Raw genomic sequence first — 23,145 nt, 5'->3', positions numbered from 1 at the left:
GGTAAATCCAATCATTACTAACTTAAATGTCTCCAAACATTGTTTTATTTGTAATCATCATACAATAATCAGCACAAGGTTAACTCTACTGAAAATTCTCTAAATGCTTCAGTTAATACTTAACATTACCTTTTCATTGAATCTTACTGTGACATAGCTTTGCATTTTTAATATAAAATAATGAACATGTAACTGAAATTTATATTGTAGAAATATGCAGATTTTGAAACTGAGCAAATAATTGTGCCATGAGAATACTCTGAAATCCAGTGGTGAAACATCTGTATATTCAAATGAAGCACCACGAGGTACATGTCTTCCTTACATCTGTGCCTTCTCTATGTCTGTGCCAGAGACTGTCTTCCTTTCTGTTCAATTAAAGAGAAATTTGGCTACTGTGAGCCTGACTTACTTTGAATGCTCAAGAAACTAAACTAAAACAATCTATAGGGGCTGCACACAGATTCCTAACTCCAACTGGTTAAACCTGCTTGAGAGAATGCCTATTTCCTCAGTCATGTGTTAAATGGAAATTAGTCACATTTATGAAATGTTCCTAAGGCTAGAAGTCAACACCAGCAGTTTTAGATAAAAAAAGATGATGAAATTTCTAAAAGATGTTTATTCCTTGAACATGTGTGATAGCCTCTGTCAACATGAAATGTTGTAAGAGTTACTCTATAAACTCAGTAAACACCCTGAGAAGTTGAAAGAGATCACTCCAAGTCCCAGTGATTAAATGGCAGACCCAGGTTTCAAATTCAAATCTTCCTCTGTGTGGAGCTGGGACTCTAAGCCATTCCACTATGCTCCTCTGGAGGTTGGGGGTGGGGGCTTACTGGAAATTACAAGGAATCAAACTACAGCCACAGCTCTGATTTTATAGCTTACTCCCATGATAATCATATTAAATATTTAGAGAAAGAAGTAAAAAAGACTCCCTTCAAGGACCCTACATAAATATTTCCTTATCACAGATTTTAATGGGTATGGGGCAAAGGAAATTAATTCAAAGTTACATGTCTCTGGAAAGTTCAAACTTCTTGTCCAAGAACTTGTTCAAGTTCTTCCCTACTTTAGTCAAAGCACTGGGCAGGGGAGGCAGTGTGTGCTCCTCAGGGAGAAGAGAGAACATGGAACACTTCCTGGCTCTTCATACCTCAGAGCTCATTTATTCAGCCAATGTGTCTCTTACAAATGTTGACATAACATACGTGATTTCTCTATTGACAAGAAAACCTAGAAACATCTTAATATTTGGAATACCCTCCTTTGTGAAAGATAAGGTTATCAATATTGTTTAGTTAATATAATTAACTATTTCACTCAGCTCAGGATAAGCAAACTGGCAAGGTTATCAGTCAGTAAGCATTTACTTCCTTTTTGTTTGGTACTCTCCGAAGGACAGTGTAAACCAGTAAGGTTAACAAATGCTTCCTTCCTCATATCAATACATTGAACATTCTATCACACAGTGAACAATGTTATGTTTTGTCTAATCTGTGTAATCCCACTAATAGAAAACGGGGAAAAATATCTCTTTACCTTTATGTATGCCAGAAAATGGCAGAGAATGGAAGGAAGTACCCTTCTCTACATAGTTTGGGAAATACCTTGTTTAATACCTATAATATAACCTCACTCAGACCCTCCCAATTGCATTTCTTTGCCTAGTAAGTGGTTAATTTAATGGCCTGTCCTAAAAGTCAATAGGAATAAATTGTTTATAAATGAAGAAAAGAAAAAAAATTTTGTAAATAAACAAATAGTTCAAGAATGAACTTGTGTTCCACTTCTCTCTTTTCCCAGGATTCTGAAGTCTGGCTTCAACTTGAATCTCCACAAAAATTTTCCTACATGGCCCGTCCTAAGAAGATGCCTTTGGGTGAATAATTCTAGGTCTGCTAAACCATGAGCAACCTTGCACATGATTTCCTTGTGTACTCCTCTGGGGACATGAAAGTCATAAAGCACTTTCTATATAACTCTTAAGGTATTTACTCAACTTACATTTAAAACACTTTTTTTTTCTTTTGCCATGTTATGCCTCCTTATATTTCAACATTCTCTGCTCAGCCTCCTTCCCTGGCTACTTGAAATACTTTCTAATGTGTCCACAGTTTTTCGCGCTAAATATTACAACATTCTAACAACATAGTAATGTTCTACATGTCACTTCCATGTTACCCATATCTTTAGAAACATTACCTAATCTTATTGTATCTGTTCCCTAAACTTCAAGGAGGCATTTATTAATTCCTACTTACAATCCTTGTTTTAGTTAATTTTCCTGTTGATGCAATGCCATATCTTGAAAAAAAGCACCTTAAGGAAGAATAGGCTTTGCTTCACAGTTTTAAAGGACAGGCGTGCAGCATTATGACATGGAGAAATGCTTTTTTAGCCCTCAAGACTGGATAGAGTTCATTACAGCTGTCCAAGAAGCTGATCCACACAATGGATGACCTGGTGGAAAGATGAGGCTAAGGCAATTGAACAATGATGTAGGCCTAGAGATATGGAAATTTCCCAAGATCAACTTCTTAGAGAAGATGATTATGCTGATAGAAGACAATCTTTATGTGATGACCACACCCTAACTTTTTATGCAGAATGGAAGCCTTGAATGCTTGGGACAAAATTGAAGAAGGAGGAAAGAAAATTGAGTCATTTACAAAAGTTATACAGGGCCCAAAAGAAACCTTCACTGATTTCTTACAAAGACTGACTTCAGCAGTAAGTAGAATGATAGATACCAAATTCAGAAGCTAGACAGATAATAATTGACTCTCTGGCTTTTGAAAATACTAACACACAATGCAAAAGGATAATTAGACCATTAAAGGCAAGATCAGCACCCTTGGAGGAATGGGTCTGAGATACAATTAATATTGAATCTTATGACTATGGTGATACTAGGATAGGAGAGGTGATTTCCAGAGGTTTGAAAAAAAAAAGTAATGTCAGATGCTTCAAATGTGGTTAACAAGGTCACTGAAAAAAGGGACTGCAAACAGGGTGTTCCTAGAAGCAAAGTTTTTTTCAAGGAATAATCCCAACCAAATGCCCCTCCCTTCTGGATTATGTAGAAGGTATGGTAAAGGTAGACATCTGACTAACAAATGTAGATTAACAAGGGACAGATAAGGTAATACTTTGCCTTTGCTATCAGGAAACTTCCTGAGGGGCCTCTCACAGGCCCCCATGACAAATTCTGTTCAGTACTTTCTTGTCATCATAGCAGAAACTCCTTCCCAGAGCAATTAAAGAACTTAATGCCTATTATAAAAAAAAAAAAAGCTGCTCTGGATGATAAGACAGCTTTAGAAAATAAAACAAAAATTTAAGAAGAAACCATAAATCAAAATTGATAAAGCTTTGGAACTCCCCAAAGTTAGGTTTGGGGAACGGTTTTATTTTTGTCTTTCAGGAAAATAAAAACAGTCATCTTGAAAAATTTAAAGACCTTTGGACAAATAAACATCCAAAAAGAAGGAAGAACTACCCTGAAAAAATTACCAAGAAAAAGAATAATCTGACCTAATGCAATCTCCAAAGTTTCCAAAAAGATGATGGGACCCCACAATGATGATTCCATGAGGACGATGATAATACCACTAAGATAACAAACATTACCCAAAGATCGGCTTTGGACTACATACTGCCCAGTACAATTTTGAGATGGCTAGCTGAGATGATCCAGCCTCATAGACTGCTCAAGCAAGGACTTGAGACAAGACATACATTTTTGCATTGTGCAGAAACTGGACAACAAATGATACAGCTACTTCTTCCAGGACTTGACAATTAATCCAAAATTTTCTTTTCAGGATTCTTCTAAAGATATCTTCACCCCCCCCCCCCAGTCAGCAGGAAGTAATTTTAAGAACACAATGCCCACATTCCCCAGAGGTGGGGTGGGTGTTTTTTTTTGGTAGTTCAATGAGTTATGGATAATTGTCATTGTTTAGGATGTTTGATTACAAAGGAGATTAGAATCAGGGTTTTTATTTTGAAAAAAGAGAAAAAGAAAACAGAGGATATAGATAACAAGTAGGTTATTGAATCTACTCCAAAAAAAAGGATAGAAATGATAGGATAAAAGAATAGATTATTGAATCTACTCTGAAAAGAAAAAAAGAGGATATAGACATGATAAGATAAAAAGGTAGATTATTGAATCTACTTTTAAAAGGCAGTTACTAGTTTTAAATATTTTACATTGGATTGGATTTTTGTATATTGTATACAAATTATGTATATTGATACAAATTTGTGATTGCATTAAAAATACTGTACATATATTTCTAATCTTGTTCAAGGTATTGTACCTATTCAGTTCATTTAACAATGTAATGCAAATTGCTAGTCCTTGAAAGTTATTATTACTAACTAATTAGGCAGTAGTTAGTTGTTATAATCAAACTTGTAGTTATGTTAGGTATGTTTTCCAGATCAAACAGAGATATACAGGTCATCTTCAAAAACTTCAGAGATCTATAGAATATGGCATTTAAGGTATTTTCATAACATAGATTTTTTTTTCTTTTTTATGACAATGAGACATGTCAGCTCCTGGCAGCACCAATCTACTTCAGAGAAGATGATGGGCATTGAAGAAGCTTCATATGGAGTTTATTTTCACTGTGGCAAAAGTTAGCCACTGGGCAACAAAGTGCCCTTGCCTCAACTGCTGAAAGTATGTTGTCCAAGGTGGACAAACAAGACACAAAAGAAAAGACTGCCAATCCTTGCCAAAACAAGATAGGAAGGCTCTTTAGAAAATCCTGCTTCACAGATGAATCTGTCATATGCTAGGCCTGTAGGCCAAAGATGGATACCCCAATGTTGCAGAGAAATCTTGGGTGACTGTCCAGGCAGCCAACTGTTTCTGCCATTTCTCACATTTTTTGGAAGTCACGTTTGCATTTTCTGTTTACTCAGTTAATATTATTTCCTTCTCGGGTCTCTGAGGGAGTTGAAGATTAGATAGTCATAGTTACAGTTTTCTTTGTTAACAAATTCAGAACAGAAACTCACTAAAGAGGTGTAAAGTGTATAAGTTTGAAAGACATCAAAAGATAGTTTTCAGTTGGTAATACAAGTTAGGATAGAAAGTGAACTAGGTACATTTTGACTCACCAAATAGGACAAATAATGGAGTATTTTCACTGAATTTGTCAAATGCAAATGGACTAGACATTGTTGAGGTATTTATTGCCTGCATATATTATATATAGTTATTATACTTATTATATATAGCTTTTCTTATGTTAGTTATAACCTTTTATTATTTTAGACAAAAAAGGGAAAAAGCAATGATATTACCCTAGTAAAGTTTGCCTAGAGATCAGAGGACAAAGCCAGCCAGTATATTAAACATAGAGTCAGGCAGTGGTAGCACATGCCTTTAATCCTAGCATTCAGGAGGTAAAAATCCATCCAGATCTCTGTGAGTTCAAGCCACACTGGGAACAGAGCCAGGTGTGACATACCTTTAATCCCAGAACTAGGAAGGAAGGAAGATGACGGAATAGAAAGGTATATAAGGTGTGAGTAAACAGAAAGTTTCTCTCTTGAGGTGGAGGATTCTGTAGAGGTAAGAATGTGGCTGGCTTGTTCTGCTTCTCTGATCTTTCAGCTTTCACCTCAATGTCTGGTTTTCTATTTCTATTTCTAAGATTCATGTTATATATATATACATATATGTATATGTATATATATATTTGTGACTATATATGCACACATATATTCAACAACAATGATAAAGAGGCCATGAATTTGCAAGAGAGTATGCGGTCATATATGGTAGGGTTTGAAGAGAGGAAAGGGAAGGGGTAAATGATGCAATTTTATTATCATCTTAAAAAAATAAAAATGTGGTACAGAAGCTGAATAGTTAGAAAATGTAGTGATTCATGCCTGTGATCTCTGCACTCAGGCTGAGGGAGGAAGCTTGAAGCTTAGAGGTCAACATAGTCCACTCAGGAAGATTGCTACAGTTTATCTTATCTCTATCACCTATCTCAGATGCTTGGCTACACCTTGGGGCTGTGGGGCTGTATGTATCCAAGAATGCAGGCCCTGGAACACAATTCAATCCAGGGAATGTCAGCTGTATGGCCTTGCTAAACTAGGATGGAGTTGAAACTCTAACAGAACAGCTTTATATCCGTTTCCATGATGATTGTGTCATTTTAGCTAAATTATGTGCTTCCTCATCATTTAATATTACTCTGTAGATCTTCATTATAAAATGTTATGTTCTACTCAAACTCATGCCTTTGTTGTAGCAAAAAAGGATTCTTTATTTGGTGCCTATCATTAAAAATGCACTAACCATCACTTCTTAAATTGTTCTGAAATGTTAACTCTTTTGGTTACAGATATTTTTGCTTCACAAAATAAAATAGGTACACAAAACAAAGGTTTACTGATAATAAATTTTAAAGACATTTTTCCTGAAACAATTTCTTTCTATACATGTAAGTCTACCTTCCATTCAAAAATGAAAGCAAAATTTGTGTATAAATGAAATTGCTACGCTTGTTTGATTTTACAAGCGAATTAAATGTTGGCCAGATATTTGAAATTTCTGTGAGATTGTAATTAGATTACTTCCACCTTTTCTTTTCTCCCTCCAACCTCCCCTATTTATCTCACCTCCATTTTCTCTTAATTTCATGGCCTCTTTTTTTAAATTGTTATTACATATGTATGTATATATATATACCCAGTCAGTCTGTACAATAATACTTGCATGTGATCACTTAGTATTAGGTAACCAATTGGTAATTGGTGTGCTCTTCCCCGGAGAAGATGCCATCACTGCTTAGCTGTTTCTAGTGTAGCCATGAACTCACAGAGATCCAGATGGATCTCTGCCTCTCAAGTGATAGGACTAAAGGTGTGTGTGCCACCATTATCTGGCCTCTATGTCTATCTAGTGGCTGTTATGTTCTCTGACCCCAGATAAATTTATTAGGGTGCACAATATATTGGGGGACATGATATCGCCACAAGTATCCATAGCATTTCTAGTGTCATTGACATTTATTCTCACAACCTCATCTTCCTTTCCACATTTCTTTCCTTCTTCCACTCACCAGATTGCATTCCTGCCAAGATCACAGAGATAGGAGTCCTGGACTGTGGGAGCCCGTTCTCGGGTTCCTCGTGGCTTTACCCAGCAGGTCCGCATAGAGGATGATTAGGACCACGGGCCTGAGTGCAGGTGTCTGGGATGGTCTGCACTTGGCTGTGCTGGGGGAGGAGGTCTTTTGCTCCACCCCTTGGCATTTCTATAAAAACCCTGGGGCAGAGACAGTCAGGGCCGTTGGAATAGGTTCCAGGCCCTCTCAAGGCTATCTTTTATTTTCTATCTGTTTATCTCCACAATATTCTCTGAAACAAATCCTTCTATCTAATATTTCCTGCTGCTCACACTCAAGAAAACTCTGGGGAACTGTGGGGGTGGTTGGGTAAATGCCCCACAGAATGGTGCCATGAACAGGGACTAAAGAAAAAAAAGGGGGGACTAAAGACAAATGAACAGGGACTAAAGACAAAGTAATAGGGACTAAAGATAAAGGAAAATAATAGTTTTATTATAGAGTTTTTGGCGAAAGTGCTGGTTCAGCCCTGCCAGTGGATAAGGCATGCCGGTGTTATGGAATATATATATATATATATTTTTATATATATTGAGAGACAGGGGTTTTATCCTCAAGAGAAAAGGAAAGTGGACTGGAAGGATGTCCGATGCTGCAGCGAAATTCTCTTCTGTCAAAATTTTCTATCTTCTATCCCTTTCTCAGTTTCTATCTGTGAAAAATAAGTATAAGGTATAGTGTAGTAACATAGTGTAGGAAAAACTTAGAAGTGTAAGATCGTGTAGAAAAAAAAATAAGGCAACTAGACAGAAAAACTCTACAATTTTCTAACTTTGGGGGCTTTGAATACAAACTGGGGGGAAAATCTCTCTTTGGGCTTTTCGGGTAATAAAATAGCTCTTCTCTGAGCTTATGGGGAAGAAAAAGTTTCCTATGGAAGCTTTTGACCTGGGGACAGCTGAAACGCTAAGTCCAAGCAGCAGGAGAAAGTGTTTTCTCCCTGAGGCAAAAATGGAGATGTAAAAAGCCAAAGAGTTTAAAGTTCAGAAGTTTTGGGAAAAGTTGGTTTTTCTCTCTTGGGGGAAAAAAAATCTTTCTCTTAAACTAAAAGCTTTTCTTGGAAAATTTGGGGGAAAAATCTCTCTAAAAAGCTTTAATCTTTCTCAAAAGCTCTTAAACTTAAAAACTAAAGCCTTTATCTTTCTCTCTCAGAAGGACAAAACTTAGAATCACCTGAAGATATTAGTATGGGGACCACCTGTGATTAGCTCTAAGGTAAAACAACAAACCTCTTAAGACAGCAAAACCTAAATTCTTTCAAGCTGTAAAAATCCTCCCTGCAATGCAGGAGGCAGGGACAAGTTCCTAAAAACCTCTTCTAAGCTCTGTCTCTTCAAGCTAGTAAAAGACAGTGGGTCAGAGTACCCAGAGGGAAACGCTTGAGAGAGTGTGGGTAAAGAGCTACAGAGAGCTCAAAAGGGTAGGAAACTTTACCTGAGAAAAGCAAAAAAGCCAAGCTTTTCAGTTACAGCCGAGCTCAGGCATCAAGGGTTTTGTTTGAGCGTTTCAGAATGAAAAGGTGCTCCTAATCTTCCTAAAGCAAAGATCCCCTGAAGCAATGCAAACTGTTAGCATTGTATCCTCACTTCTGACCAAAACCCCAGATGCGACTGGCCAGCATCTGAGTTGGGGTGCATTTCGGGGATACTAGGGTTCCTGCAGTTGTAAACTTCCTGGAGCACAGAGCTGAGGCAGTAAGGTGCAGGACCCAGGGGAAGATTGCTAATGAACAAACAAAACTAAAGCCAGTGGGAACGACACAGTTGTCTGCTTTCCTACAAGTCCTGGGCTGATAGGTCCACAGCTGCAAAAAGAAATCTGAGAAAAGCTTTTCTATCAGAGTAAGGACCTTTCTGGGAAAACAGTAAAGCTGAACTGTGTCTGAAGCAGTTGTGCTGCTGAGTCAGAACACTGGGGAAAGAGCCCAGCCAGGGCAGAACAGAACTATGCAGGAGTAAAGCTTTCTTTTCTGTCAGAGAAAGCATCTCTGAGAAAAGCTTTGTTTCAACTGACTCCTGATGAGATGAGGGAGTGTAGCCCTGAGGGGTGATTGCCTCTGGCATAAGCTCTGTCCTTGAGCACCCAGACAAGCAAATGCAGCCCACTGGGGGACTGGGCCAGGTGAAGGCCTAATGAAACAAAACACTTGTCTTAATGGGAGTTTAGAGATGGCAAAACCCTCCCTTGTTAGATTTTCAGTCTGTACGCAAACCACACAGACCCAGAAAACAAATGGACAAAAAGCCCCTACCTTCAGGAGCAGGAAAATCCGCCAATGTAGTGTCAGAAACTGTTTCTGGGGTAGAGGGGATAAACTGAGACCAAACTGGGAACTGTCTGGGAGAAAGACTCTGAAGAAACAGAAGGGACATAATCCTCCCCAGAAAATGCATGACCTGTGAAAGCTGCTAAGAGTTTGAGGCAGATTGTGGGGGGGGAAAGCCCCTATCTCCAAAGGCAGCTAGCAGGGGAACAGAGCAGCCTGAGATACCTGAAGCTCTGCATCTGGGGGGAAAAGAACAAGCAAAACGAGAATAAAGTCAGTGGGAGAAGGAGCTATGGAAAAGCTGTTGTACATAATCTTGTTTTTCACTGACTGGCTAAGGCAAGCACAAGCCCCGAGGAAAGTTGCTATCAGAAATTGCCCACCTCAATGCGCGCTAACAAGGCAGGTGCAGTTCTGATTTGGGGGGCAGTGTCAAATGAAGGAGAGACACCTGTTGAAGCCAGCTGAGGAGAGACTAGGAATCTCCCAACGTGCCAAAGCTGAAAATGTAAACTGCTTGTTCAAATCTCCCGGGCAAGAATTTGTAAGCAAATCTGGTAAAAGAGAACCAGTTGACTCTCAGACATGAAAAGAACTATGGGAAATAACTGATGGGAAATGATATAAGGAAAATGATATAAGGGACTGATATGGGACTAATATTATTATGGACTGATATAAGGGAAATGCATTCTGGGAAAGATAGTTTTTCTGTTAAAGATGGCGACATTGCCCTGAAACACTTTTGTCAGCTCGAAAATACGTTCATGGTAAACTTAAAATACAGCTTTTAAAAGAATAAGGAGGAAAATCATCTAAGAGTTTAAGTACTGAACTAGGTGCTTCAGTTTGGGGCTCCATTGGTTAAATGCCTTATTTACCCTAATAGCTGTACAAAGTTTTTGCGGTAGTTGGATGACAAAAAGCTACCTTTAAGAGCAAACAAGCCACTTTAAAATCATTAAGAAAACAAGGGAAAGCAGTTTATACACTGAACGTTGTCTTAGATATGAAGGAAACTTATGTGAAATTAAAAATTCTTTATGTCTTGAACAAACAGCCTGTAATGAGTGATTCCTTTGCAAATCTAATTAAGGGGATAAGAAACAGGCATTCAAAAAAAGAAATGACTGCTTTATAGACTGGAAACAAACTTCAGAAAAATCTGTCTTAAAAAAAATAGTTGCTTCACCTGAAAGTTCCTTATAAGAAATCAATGCTAAATATTACAGCTGCTAATAATATCAGGAGTTAAAGCTAATGAAGTGAAAATACTAAATCCTGAAAATGCTTTTTTCTCAGAGTAAGCTAATGAAGGATATGTTTCATGAAAGAACATCTGTTCTTGACTCCTTTTGAATAGTAAGTTTTCATAAAAATACTAGAACTAACAACAATCCAGTCAAAATGTTTCAACAAATCCAAGATGCTATTCCACAAAAGAAAGCTGCCATGCTTTGTGGGCCATATTAGAGCTCACTCCAGTCTTCCTGGTCCTTTAGCTGAGGGTATTGAGAAATGGAAAGATTCCTGCTCGGGATTATGGAAGGGTCCCAATCCTGTGCTAATATGGGGTTGAGGACATGTTTGTGTTTTTTCACAAGAGAATGAAGCTCAGTGTTTACTGGAGCGTCTGGTAAGGAGCGTGGAACTAAGGAAGGTCAGCTCCAATGACGTTTCTATAAAGAAACCAGAAGGAAAGTGGCTCGATCAGTGTTTCTGAGGTTTTGTCACTGGTTAATGCAAACAGTGAGGAAATAGAGTTCAGAGCTGTGCCGCTTTTGGCTTTACTAGCTTCTTTAGAAAAATACTTTATATCACCTAATAGCTGTGCAGTATTTGGTGAAGAGCTTACAGCAGCTAAACATGGTAATTTCACCATCAGCATGAATGGAAGTTTTTCGGTAGAACAAACCAAAAGTTCTGCTGTAATAGAAACGTTTGTCTGAATTGAAGCACTTAGGGGAGCTATTATGAATTTGGGTGAAGGGACAGCCTCTAGTTAAAAACTGTTTACCGCTGACAGTGCATCTCTGCCGGTCCGGAACGGCTGAGAGAACTGGCAACTTTGGAGTGTGGCATCATCCCAAGAAAGTTACAGTCCTCTAGCAACAAGTATCACAACTCTAACAACAACACTTACTAAATCCCAGTGTTTTATAGCAAAGCTGACTATAAACTCTAAACTTTAGAAATGATGTACGTACTTCCTGTCTAGTTAAGAGAATCTTTCTAATAGAGATAGTGATAATAATTAAGAGTAAGAAGTAGAAAAAGATGAAAATAAGATATGTGAGTTTGTAAAAATTCTCTTGTTAGATCTGTGTTAAGAAATCTTTAGGTGTTTGCTAGGTTAAATATATGCTAATGGTAGCCCTATATAAGTTTGTAAAATAGATATATAGAGTTCCTTTAAGAATATAAGCTTGCAAGAAATATCTAAGTAGTCTTAAGACATGTAGTAATAAGCTTGTAAGAAGTAAAGATGCTAGTTGTAAATGTAAGTTTAAATAAGAATAAGATGGAATGAATAAGTAATAAGAAATATATTTGCTAAAGTAGTTCTATAGTTTCCTTAAGGAGTATAAATAAGTAGATGTTAATGTGTTATATGTGAGTTTGTAAAAACACGTAAATGTTGAATGTGAGTCTATATGCAAAAAAGGTTATATGTGAGTTTGTAAAAAAGTGTATGTTAACTGTGAGTCTATGCTTAATGTATATGGTGAAAAAACCTGAGATACAGAAGTTAGTGTCCTAGGAGACTGCAAAGCAGGCAGTCTGAGTGGTTTTCAAAAGTGCCAGAAGCCGCTAAGAATGGCGGACGCCAGAACAAGCACAACAGGGCATCAGCAGCTGAGATCCATGGAAACTCTTCGCAACACAGAAAAACCTGAGCTAACATCAAAAACAGTGCGGTTTAGAATACTACTGTACCTAAAAAGGTCTCTGGCTTGAGAATAAAAGTTCAGAGACGCTTGTTTGAACAAAAATTAATTGCAGAAAGTTTTGGTTGAAAAATGTCTCTTCATGTTTGGAAGTGAAAGCCTGATACCAGAATTTATTTCTTGTTTGAACTTTTTGAACTTAAAATGAGATAAAATTACAAAAAGATTTTGGTTATGGATTTCTCATATTTGGAAGGCTAGTTCCAGAATTTATCATTTGAATTTTAAGACTTAAGAAATGAAATAAACACTAGAGATTTCATTGCAATGGGACAGTTTTGAGTTTATTCATAGTAATGACCTAGGAACTGTTTGCTGGAATTGGGTTAAAAATAGAACTGTTTAAATAAAGAAACTTATTTCTACCTAGAATCAAGATGCAGTTTTGTGTATGCATATATGCTTTATTAACTGGTGATTCATGAATTGTTTTGTGGAACTGTTTATGTAAAAATGGAATTACTTATGGAGCTGGTTTTGTGTTACAAATGGAACTGTTTAAACAGAAGTTTGGGTTTTATAACTAGGCTTGAGATTTTGCTTAAATTATAAAAGGGAGAGTTAATATTCCTTAGTCTACTTAATTTAAAAATTGTTTGAGTGGATTAATGTCACGTTTTGTTAGTAAGAAAGGCAAATGGGGTATACTAAGAGACTACTTTTAAAGTGTAAAGAGTTTTATTAAGAAACTGCTTTTGGATGTTTTGCTAAGTTTTCAAAGTGTTAATGGTTAGATTGAAAATATTGCTTTTCAATATGGGTTTGTAGGAATTGTATAAGTTTGGGGCTTTTCTAACTAGGTTTGAGATTTTGCTTAAAAATTATAAAGAAAAGGAGTTATGAGTGAATTAAGGTTGAATGTATGTTTGCAGAAATCTATTGGTATTAATTCACCCTGGTTTTGTGGAGTTAAGGAATATTTAAGTTTGATGTGAATACATCGAAGTTTTTCCTATGTTCTGTTAGCAAGAAAATTCAAATGATTGAGTTAAAGTTGTAAGACAGAGAAAATTGTTAACTATATATAGCACCATATATGCTAATTCAAATGGTTCTGTTAAGAGTTTGCTTTGAGTTGTAAGATTGAGAGAATTGTGGCTATGTATAGCAATATTTATGTTAACCTGTTAATGGTAATGATGAAGCTAAGGGACTCATTAAGTTTGTAGTCGCCTTAAGAGTTTTTGGTTTAGAAAGGGTTTGAGGCAGCTAAGACTGCTGTAGTCACCTTGGACCTAATTCAAAAGAGAAATGCCATCTTTATCATCCTCTACTCCCATATTGGGAGGTGTAACAGCTATGGAGATTGCTGTAAGCCATTAATAGTTATTTTTTATATATTAAGAAAGGGGGACCTGTGGGAGCCCGTTATCAGGTTCCTCGTGGCTTTACCCAGCAGGTCCGCATAGAGGATGATTAGACCACGGGCCTGAGTGCAGGTGTCTAGGATGGTCTGCACTTGGCTGTGCTGGGGCAGGAGGTCTTTTGCTCCACCCCTTGGCGTCTCTATAAAAACCCTGGGGCAGATACAGTTGGGGCCGTTGGAATAGGTTCCAGGCCCTCTCGAGGCTATCCTTTATTTTCTATCTGTTTATCTGCACAAGATTCTCCACGATAAATCCTTCTATCTAATATTTCCTGCTGCTCTCACTCAAGAAAACTCTGGGGAACTGTGGAGGTGGTTGGGTAAACGCCCCACACTGGACAGGACTCCAACACAGCTATTGCAACAGCTCTTTGCAGTTCCTTCTTCACACCTGGGGTAATGTCCACAGAGACCTGCTCTGGAGGTGAGAAGAGAGAAAACTGTAAGGTGAATTCTGACATCATTCCTTACTGACCTTACTGCCTGTGGTTTTGAATCCTGATATCTTCCTGTGCCTCTTGGCTTATGTTACTTTGGCTACAGGAATAATCCCTGTTAGGGCAAGGTTGGAAGTCTGGAGCTCCATTCCAAAGTTCTAAAAGGTTAAATAGTCAGCCATTATAGCAGTGAGGCTTGAAAGTACAAAAAGCTAATGTGGTAATATTTTATTTGTGCTGAAATGTGATGTTTTATTTGTATGTTAATAAATAAAGTTGCCTGGAGATGAGAGGTCAGTGAGCCATAAACAGAAGTCAGGTGGTAGTAGCACATGCCCTTAATCAGATCACATGGCAGACAGAGTCTCTGTATGGTCAAGGACACAGCCAAGTGTGGTGACACAAGCCTTTAATCCCAGTACCAACCATAGAGACCTAGAGGTCTACATAGACAGGCAGTGATGAGGAAGTCATGTGGCTGGGCTTAGAGCCAATGAGAAGGCAGAACAGGAAGGCAATAAAAGCACAGGTTAGATGGGAAGAAACTCTCTCTGAGCAAGCTACTGCTGGTGGTAAGCTAAGGCTAGTCATGGCTATTGCCTCTGTATTTGGCTCTGTGTTTCTTATTTAATAAGACTATTTAGAAATTTGTCTACAGGTTGTTTGGCTCGAATTGTTTGGGGGCACCCAGGCAGGGGGATCGAGATCTGTCCCTGGTACATGGGCAGGCTTTTGGGAGCCTGGTGACTGTGGTGTGACACCTTGCACAGCCTTGGTGGTGGGGAGGGGCTTGGACCTGCCTAGGCTCAATGTGCCGGGCTCTGTTGACTCCCCATGGGAGACCTCAATTTGGAGGATGTGGGGATGTGGGGTGGCTTGGGAGGGAGGGCTGGAGGGTGGGAGGGGGGAGGAAGGGGGATTTGTGGGTGATATGTAGAGTGAGTAGAAAATTTATTAGTAAAGAAAAATGAAAAAAAAAATTGTCTACATTTGGCTCCCATGTGGCAAGAATTCATTAAACTGTTGGTGGCCTTACAGGCCAGGGGTTACAGACCTAAGCTCAGCCAGAGTTTATAGGCCCCAGGCCCTGCCGGAGTTACAAGAGGTCTGGCTGCACTCAGGTGGATCTACTTGTGGCCAGATCACCAACTCTCGTGGCTGGGGCTTAAAGGAGCCAGAGCTACAAGCCATTTGAAAGACATTGTAAGATAGTTCTCTGTTAATATTGTAAGTTAGGATAAAAAGTGAATCAGGTGCATTTTGGACTTATCAAAATAGGATAGATAATGGAATATTTTCTCTGAGTTTGTCAAATGCAGATAGATCAGACATTGTTGAGGTATTTATTGCTTGCATATATTGTATATAGTTATTGTACTTATTGTATATAGTTTTTCTTATATTAGTTATAACTTTTTTCTTTTTTATTAGAATAAAAAGGGGAAATGTGTTGATATTTTATTTGTGCTGAAATGTGCTGTATTTGGCTCTGTGTTTCTTATTTAATAAGACTGTTTAAAAATTTGTCTACAAGCTAAAACGAATCCTATCTTTTTTTCTGTCCTGAAAAGTAAAAGTCTGGGCATGCCAAATAATTAAAAACCCTCAATGTTTGTGGCAATAATAACAAACCTTCCCTTTGGGTATAGACTAAACACCTAGGGATAGAACTGAGCCCAGCAACATATTGTTAAAAGAAATGAGATATTATAACCTCAGAGTGATCTCCCCCTAAGAACTATGACAGCTACAAAATTTCTAGTTCAGAGTTTTTTTTGTTTGTTTGTTTGTTTTTTGTTTTGTTTTGTTTTGTTTTTCGAGACAGGGTTTCTCTGTGTAGCTTTGCGCCTCTCCTGGAACTCACTTGGTAGCCCAGGCTGGCCTCGAACTCACAGAGATCCGCCAGGCTCTGCCTCCCGAGTGCTGGGATTAAAGGCGTGTGACACACACCACCCGGCATCAGAGAAGTTTTAAGGTATCTTTGGGCAAACAATTAGAAGCTCTCACTTGACAGCAGATAAGACCATACTAGAGTGATTAAGTCAAAGAGACTAAAAACTATCAAGCAATCCTCCTAAAAAATAAAATAAAATAAAATAACACCCTTATGGTATCGTAAATCTTCCTCACTCATGCCCATAAAAATTTATTCTAATCTGGCATGTGTGTATTGAAATCATCTTTCCACCTATATCAGTTGAGATAACTGCTCAGTCCTTGGGGAAACAGAGGAGCTACAGTAATAATTCAATCCTAATTGGAGAAGTAAGGCAGGATATGTAGTGGTCAGCCAAACAGGAATACTTGAAACTTCCCTACTATCCCATCTACCTCCTCCCCAAAGGCCAAACTAATAGTGCTTACAAAGGACTAATTCTTGTGAAATAAAATATGTTTAATATCTACACTGATTCAAAGTATAAGCTCACCTGGCCATGCTGCCATTTGGAAAGAGGAAGAACCATTAGCAACCAATGTCTTGCCCATAAAACACAAATAAGAGATTCTAGGTCTATTGAACTCTATCCAACTACCCAGTAAAGTAGCAGTCACTAACTTCAAGGACCATTAAAAGAACATTTGCCCTTCCCCACAGTAGATCTTACCTTAAACTCTGAGGCCAATCAGATAACTCAATACATAATAAAACCACAGTAAGTCCAATGAGTTCTACAGGAATATGGAGCCAAAGTTATGCTCCAAAGGATGGTACCACAAGGATTATATGACCTTGGTGACTAGGTCCTCCTTAAACATGGAAAGAATGACCAGCAAAACCATTAATTCCTCAGTAGAAAGTACCTTATCAGGTATTCCCAAGGATCCATGTATCAATCTACTGGGAGTCAATAGCTAGATGCAATATCTCTACAATAAAATATGCTACCTCAAACCAGAAGATTCTACCCAAAGACCCAGAGGCAAACACCTACACTTGTGTGTTGTTCGAATTTCAGATGGTCTTTTTAATAAAACAAACAAACCCAGAGCCAGATATCAGGGTGAAAGCTGAAAGATCAGAGAAGCAGAACAGCCAGCCTCTAGTTCTTACCTCTATGAAATCCTCAGACTAAAGAGAGTGAGTTCCTGTTTCATCACACCTTATATATCTTTCTCTGCCCTGCCATATTACTTTCTGGGATTAAAGGTGTGTGTGCTTCCCAAGCAAAGGCATGAGATCTCAAGCGCTGAGTGTGTGCCACCACTGCCTGGCTGTTTCTCTTCTATACTGGATCAATGTCATGTAGCCCAGTGTGGCCCGGATGGATGTTTTCCTCCCAAGTGATATGATTAAATGTGTGTGTCACCACTGCCTGACCTCTATGTCTAATCTAGTAGCTGGCTCTGTCTTCTGATCCTTGGGCAAGTTTATTAGGGTACACAATATATCACCATACTTGTGAACCAATGGAAGAGCTCAAAGCTCTATTTTTTTTTTTTTTAAAAAAAGTGGCACCATAATGTCCACTGAGTGGGTGATTTTAAATCTCCTCTGCTCAGGCTTCTCCTATCCAGCTAGAAGTCCTAGTATTTAATCAATAGATAAGAGCATGCCTGCACTCAAGAAAATGAAATAATTCTTCTGCTTTTATTTTTCCTTCCATTTTATCCAGAAATAGGCTTCTGCTAGGACCATTTTATTTTGTTTGTTTTTGTAATTATGTGTACGTTTATGACTGTGTGAGGGTGTGTTCACATGAGTGCAGGTGTCTGTAAAGGCCAGAAGAAAGCATCAGCTCTCTTGGAACTCAAGATAGAGGTGGCTGTGAACAATGAACTGAATTCGCAGTTTCTGCAAGGGCAGTACATGCTCTAAACAACCGACTCATCTCTCCTATCTCTAGTTTACATTTTAAACAAGGTGGCTGACTTCACCAGATGCTAAGTGGCAAAATATTCCCTAAGAACAAGTATCTCTCAGGCCTTCCAATAAGTATGGTGAAATGACCCTCTTGAAGGCTCTACATTCATGTTTTAAGTATCTCCCACATAATTAAATCATCAACAGTGGATCAAGATCAAGACCTAAGGACCCAAATTAGAGGGTTGCTTCTTTAAGACACATCTTTGAGCAAGAGGATGAGTAGCTGGTATAGAAAGAGTAATTTCGAGGCTAAATGAGAAGCAGAGTAAGATGTAGGACCTGGGGAGATGGCTTAGTTTGTTAACTAACAATTTCACAAGTAGGAGGACCTGAGTTTGTATCCTCAACATATACATAAAAGCAAGATTGAGGTTTAAGCAAAAAGTGACCTTGTATATATGTTCAGAATGAGAAGGATATATTTAGGAACATATATTTATGTACATACACATATGCATGTAACAGCAATTAATTGCTGATTTGATGCCCGAATAACCTAGTGGGGAGATATCTGCCTTGAAACTGGAAAAAAAAAATCTTGTTCTTTGAAATACAGATACTGGTCTAACAATACCTAAGACAATGAAGTCCAGCAATCAGGAAACAAAATCTGAAAATTCTTTATTTGTAATACACACAAAATTATACCTACCTTTCTTATAAATAGCATTTTATTTTACTTGCCATAAACTAGTAAGTTTCTGTGGTATACATGCGAGAAGACTGACTATCTTACAAAAGGGAGTTTGCATTAACTAGACTCTTGTTTTACCCAGAACCATAAAATGCAGGAGCAATTCCCAAGGACTCTGGAGTGAGTCTGTTAGGGTCGGAACTGCTCAGTAATTCCCAGTGGTTGTGGGATGTGTAGCTGGAGAATTTTTCTCCAGCTCCCACTGCCAAGTCCCGCCAGTCCTGGAGCCCACTTATAAAATAAACACACAGACTCTTACATTATTTAAACTGCTTGGCCATTAGCTCAGGCCTATCATTGTCTAGCTCTCACTCTTATATTCAGCCCATTTTTATTAGTCTTTACTTTGCCACGTGGCTCGTGACTTACCGGTACTTTACATCTTCCTTGTCTTGGCGGTGGCTCCAGCCACTCTCCCTTTCCTTCCTCGTTCCTCAATTCTCCTCTCTCCTTGTCCCACCTATATTTCCTGCCTGGTCACTGGCCAATCAGTGCTTTATTTACATAGAGGGATATCCACAAGAGGATGGGATTGTCTCTAAATATTAACAGACAAGATACTGTAGTAGTTTCTCTTACTTGAATCTGGAGACAAAGCCAATCACAAATTTTTAATGAGATTTGTTCTCTGTTGGATGATTCAGTAACATTTAGCTTCTTTTTCTAGTGTTTAAAAATGGTGTAAGGTAAATAACCAAGTTAAAACTTAAAGGTCATCCTTTGGTGTCCATAGACAACTGGTTTCAGAACCACCAAAACACATAGATGTTCAAGCTTCTTATGTGGAAGGGGCACACACAGGAATATACCAAGAAATATTTTCTGCTGTGGTCCTGCCATAGCCTGGGTTCAGGTCCAGAGATGGGGAAGGGATGTTGCCGCAAAGAAATGAACTGTCCAACCACCAAATGAATTTTGCACAAGTGGCTAGCCCCAATAGCTCCAGCCATCTTTATATATCAAAAACAAGCATGCTTTTCCATACTAACACGCAAGTTTTTCTCATCCTCCAATGTTAATCTTGGGCAAAAACAAATTTATCAAATATGTTTTCTCCTAACTTTTACATCAAAACATCTTTAAACCAAAACCAAAACTTAACGTTTTCCTAGTTTGGTCAAATATAGAGCCAGGTACATCCTGTCATTACAAAACTAAAAGGTGATTGACATAGGCACACCTTTTCAAGAACAACAATCCCATTCAAAACACACTTACAGAAATAGGGTGATCTGCCTCTGGTCCTGTCAGCACTGAATCAGAACAGCTCCCAGGGTCTGAAGTGACAACTGGAATCCCCAGACAAGAAACCTGGAAAGTATCTGTTCCCAAAAGATTTTAGGGGAAAATATTTGAGAAAAAAAATCGTGTTTCTAGGAATGATCACATCTGTCCCATGCATGATGACAAAATGACACCACAACCTCCAAAAGAATCATCAATATTAGAGAGAGAAGGGAACATGCAGGCCACAGGGTCCCAGCAGTATTCTGTGCTGTCCCAAAGTCCACTGGTCCTTGCTGAGTGAGACTTGTCCCCAGGGGCTTTTGCCTCATCCAGAGACCTGTTGGACAAGCATGCAGATACTGGTCCAAAACGAGGCCACATGGCTCCCAACAGAGGGAGCGTGGTTTACCCCAGTGCTTCAAGTCAGACTTTGAGCCCTTAGATCTGTGACAATAAATTTCTGTTTTATTAAGCCTCCTGATATACAGTCCTGCAAGGTTGGTTTAGTTTGTAGCACAGTGTTGGGTTATTAGATGAAAACTGTTCTCAGGAAAGTCTACTTCGCATGAGGTGCTTTAGCTCAATTTTGTTTCTTTAACTTGTTATTGTTGTAGAGTATTAACACACAAATTTGTTCCAACCATTTTCAGAGTGAACTCCAGACATTTTCAAAATGTCATAAACTTCAAAAGACCAAAAGTGAATACTTTGTATACTGAGCACAAAAATGAATCTCACATGGATGGAATAACGTGTGGACAAGCTATTGTAGCCTCCCATACCTTGAGACATCTAGTGTCTCTCTAGCATTCCTTGCTGGAGCATACACTGTTATGGAGAATATCATTAGGCCTGCAATGGTACTGTTGGTACTAAAATAGACAGATTTCACTCTTATCATTTTTACCCAAACAGTATACTATAATCATTACTTATGTAGCATTCACATTATATTAGGGACTATAGACAATCAAAAGATTATTTAAATTAATGTATGGAAAATTATTGGGAGCCTTTTTCTTGCTCGTGGCAGTGTTTATTTACTCAGCATTTTGAGGCTAAGGCAATAAACTTCAAAATTCATTGTTCACTCAATCTGTCCCCTCATCTTCACACGGTGTATCTTCCCTTTGTGCCATGCCTGTCCTATATATTCATCTTTCAAGATGTAATTCAGAAGAGTTTAGAGGTTCCTGACCCACTCCATTATAACTTCCTTCTGTAAGGGTCCAAGAAGTGCTGAAGGAAGACCAGACTCAAATAATATGTAAAAGCAAAGAGCTTTCATTCTGTAGAAACGACTACCATGCAGGGTGGACCACGTGTACAAAATGGAAACCATGAGAGAGGCACCCAGGCTCCTTTTAAGCATAGCTTAGGGGAATTCCTGAACAGTTAGGTCATCTCAAATATGATTGGTTAAGCAAGCAGCGGTGACAGTAGTACAAATTTGTTTGGCTGAGGTTCTAGTTCTCCCATCTTTGGGCATACTTGGGCAAGTTCAGACAAGTCGGGACATGTTTCAAGTGGGTTGCAGGGACTTTCCTTATTTGGTCATTGTTTTGAAATACTGTAGGAGCTGGCTTGGGCCTAGTAAGTGCTCTCTCTCACATGCCTGCTGTCAGGGGTGTTGTTGATTAACAGTCCTTTGTTGGGAGAGAAATGTGACTTTGCTTCTCTTAAAAACCTGGAACCTGAATTCAGTTGTTTGTAGATGAATTTCTAATTTATTTATTTATTTATTTTTTGGTATTTTGAGACAGGGTTTCTCTGTGTAGTTTTGGTGCTTGTCCTGGATCTCATGCTGTAGACCAGGCTGGTCTCAAACTCACAGAGATCTGCCTGCCTCTGCCTCCCAAGTGCTGGAATTAAAGGCTTGTGGCACTACCACCCGGCTCTCTAAATGGTCTTATTAAATAAAAAAAACATGGAGCCAGATTAAGGGTGAAAATCTTAGAGACCAGGAAAGCCATAGCTAACCTTACCTCACCAATTCCGCAGTTTCTGAATGCGAGCGACTTGCTGTCTACCCATGCCTATATGCTTTGCTGTTCTGCCATCTGATTTGCTTTCTCTGTCCAGCTACATCACTTCCTCTTCCTGCCCAGCTTTGTCACTTCCTGTCTGTCTGTACAGACCTCCAGACCTCCATGGTTAACTAGTGTTGGAATTTAAGGCATGTGCCACCACACTTGGCTTCTATGTCTATCTAGTGGCTGTTCTGTTTTCTGACTCCAGATAAATTTATTTGGGTGCACAATATATTGGGAACACAATGTCACCACAGTTGTTGGGCAAGTTTAATCCCTTCACTTTTTGCTAATCATGAATGTATGACACTAATTTTATTAGGTTAGAACTTTAATGTATCTTTTGGGAATCCATTACAACTTACTTCAGGCAAAGACAAATCCTATAAATCAATAATCATCGTTTGTTGTTTATCTTTGCCTCTGCTTTTTATGGTCACAGACTAAAATTAACTCTGAAGTTAAAGAAGCTTATAAATTGATTGGTTGAGATGAAAAAGGGATTTGCATAGTGGCAGTATAATTTTGCACTCCCACCAGTAAGGGTAAAATGTTCCCATTGCTCCACATCCTCACCAGCATGAGCTCTCACTTGTGTTATTGATCTTAGCCATTCTGACAGATGTAAGATGGAATCTCAAAGTAGTTTTTATTTGCATTTTCCTGATGGCTAAGATGTTGAACATTTCTTTTAGTGTTTCTCAGCCATTTGAGATTCCTTTATTGAGAATCCTCTGTTTAGAATTGTACTACATATTTTAGTTGGATTATGTTAAGTTTTGATATCTAATTTCTTGAGTTCTTGATATATTTTGGTGGTTCCTCAGACAACTGGGAATTGATCTACCTCAAGACCCAGCTAAACCACTCTTGGGCACATACCCAAAGGATGCTGTATCCTACCACAAGGATACTTACTCAACTATGTTCATTGTGGCTTTATTCAAAATAGCCAGAAACTGGACACAACCTAGATGTCCCTCAACTGAAGAATGGATAAAGAAAATGTGGTACATTTACACAATTGAATATTACTCAGCTATTAAAAAAACAAGGTGTCATGAAATTTGCAGACAAATGAAAGGAACTAGAAAAAATTCCCAAATGAGGTACCCTAGATCCAGAAAGACAAATATGATA

General features: G+C 38.4%; 1 protein-coding gene across 1 annotated transcript in view; it reads left to right on the top strand.

The window, feature by feature from the left end:
- Positions 1 to 209: 209 nt before the first annotated feature.
- The window catches only part of Sult1e1 (sulfotransferase family 1E member 1), a 56,210-nt gene continuing 33,274 nt past the window's right edge, over positions 210 to 23,145 (top strand). The window contains exons 1-2 of the mRNA XM_059274619.1: positions 210 to 308; positions 1,810 to 1,993. The gene's annotated coding sequence lies outside the window, so the exon portion shown is untranslated. The remainder of the gene's footprint in view (positions 309 to 1,809; positions 1,994 to 23,145) is intronic.

This window comes from Peromyscus eremicus, chromosome 10 (genome assembly GCF_949786415.1).
Source record: "Peromyscus eremicus chromosome 10, PerEre_H2_v1, whole genome shotgun sequence".
Classification (NCBI taxonomy): domain Eukaryota; kingdom Metazoa; phylum Chordata; class Mammalia; order Rodentia; family Cricetidae; genus Peromyscus; species Peromyscus eremicus.
The sequence above is the reverse complement of the archived record's forward strand: the minus strand, read 5'-3'. Positions and strand labels throughout refer to the sequence as shown.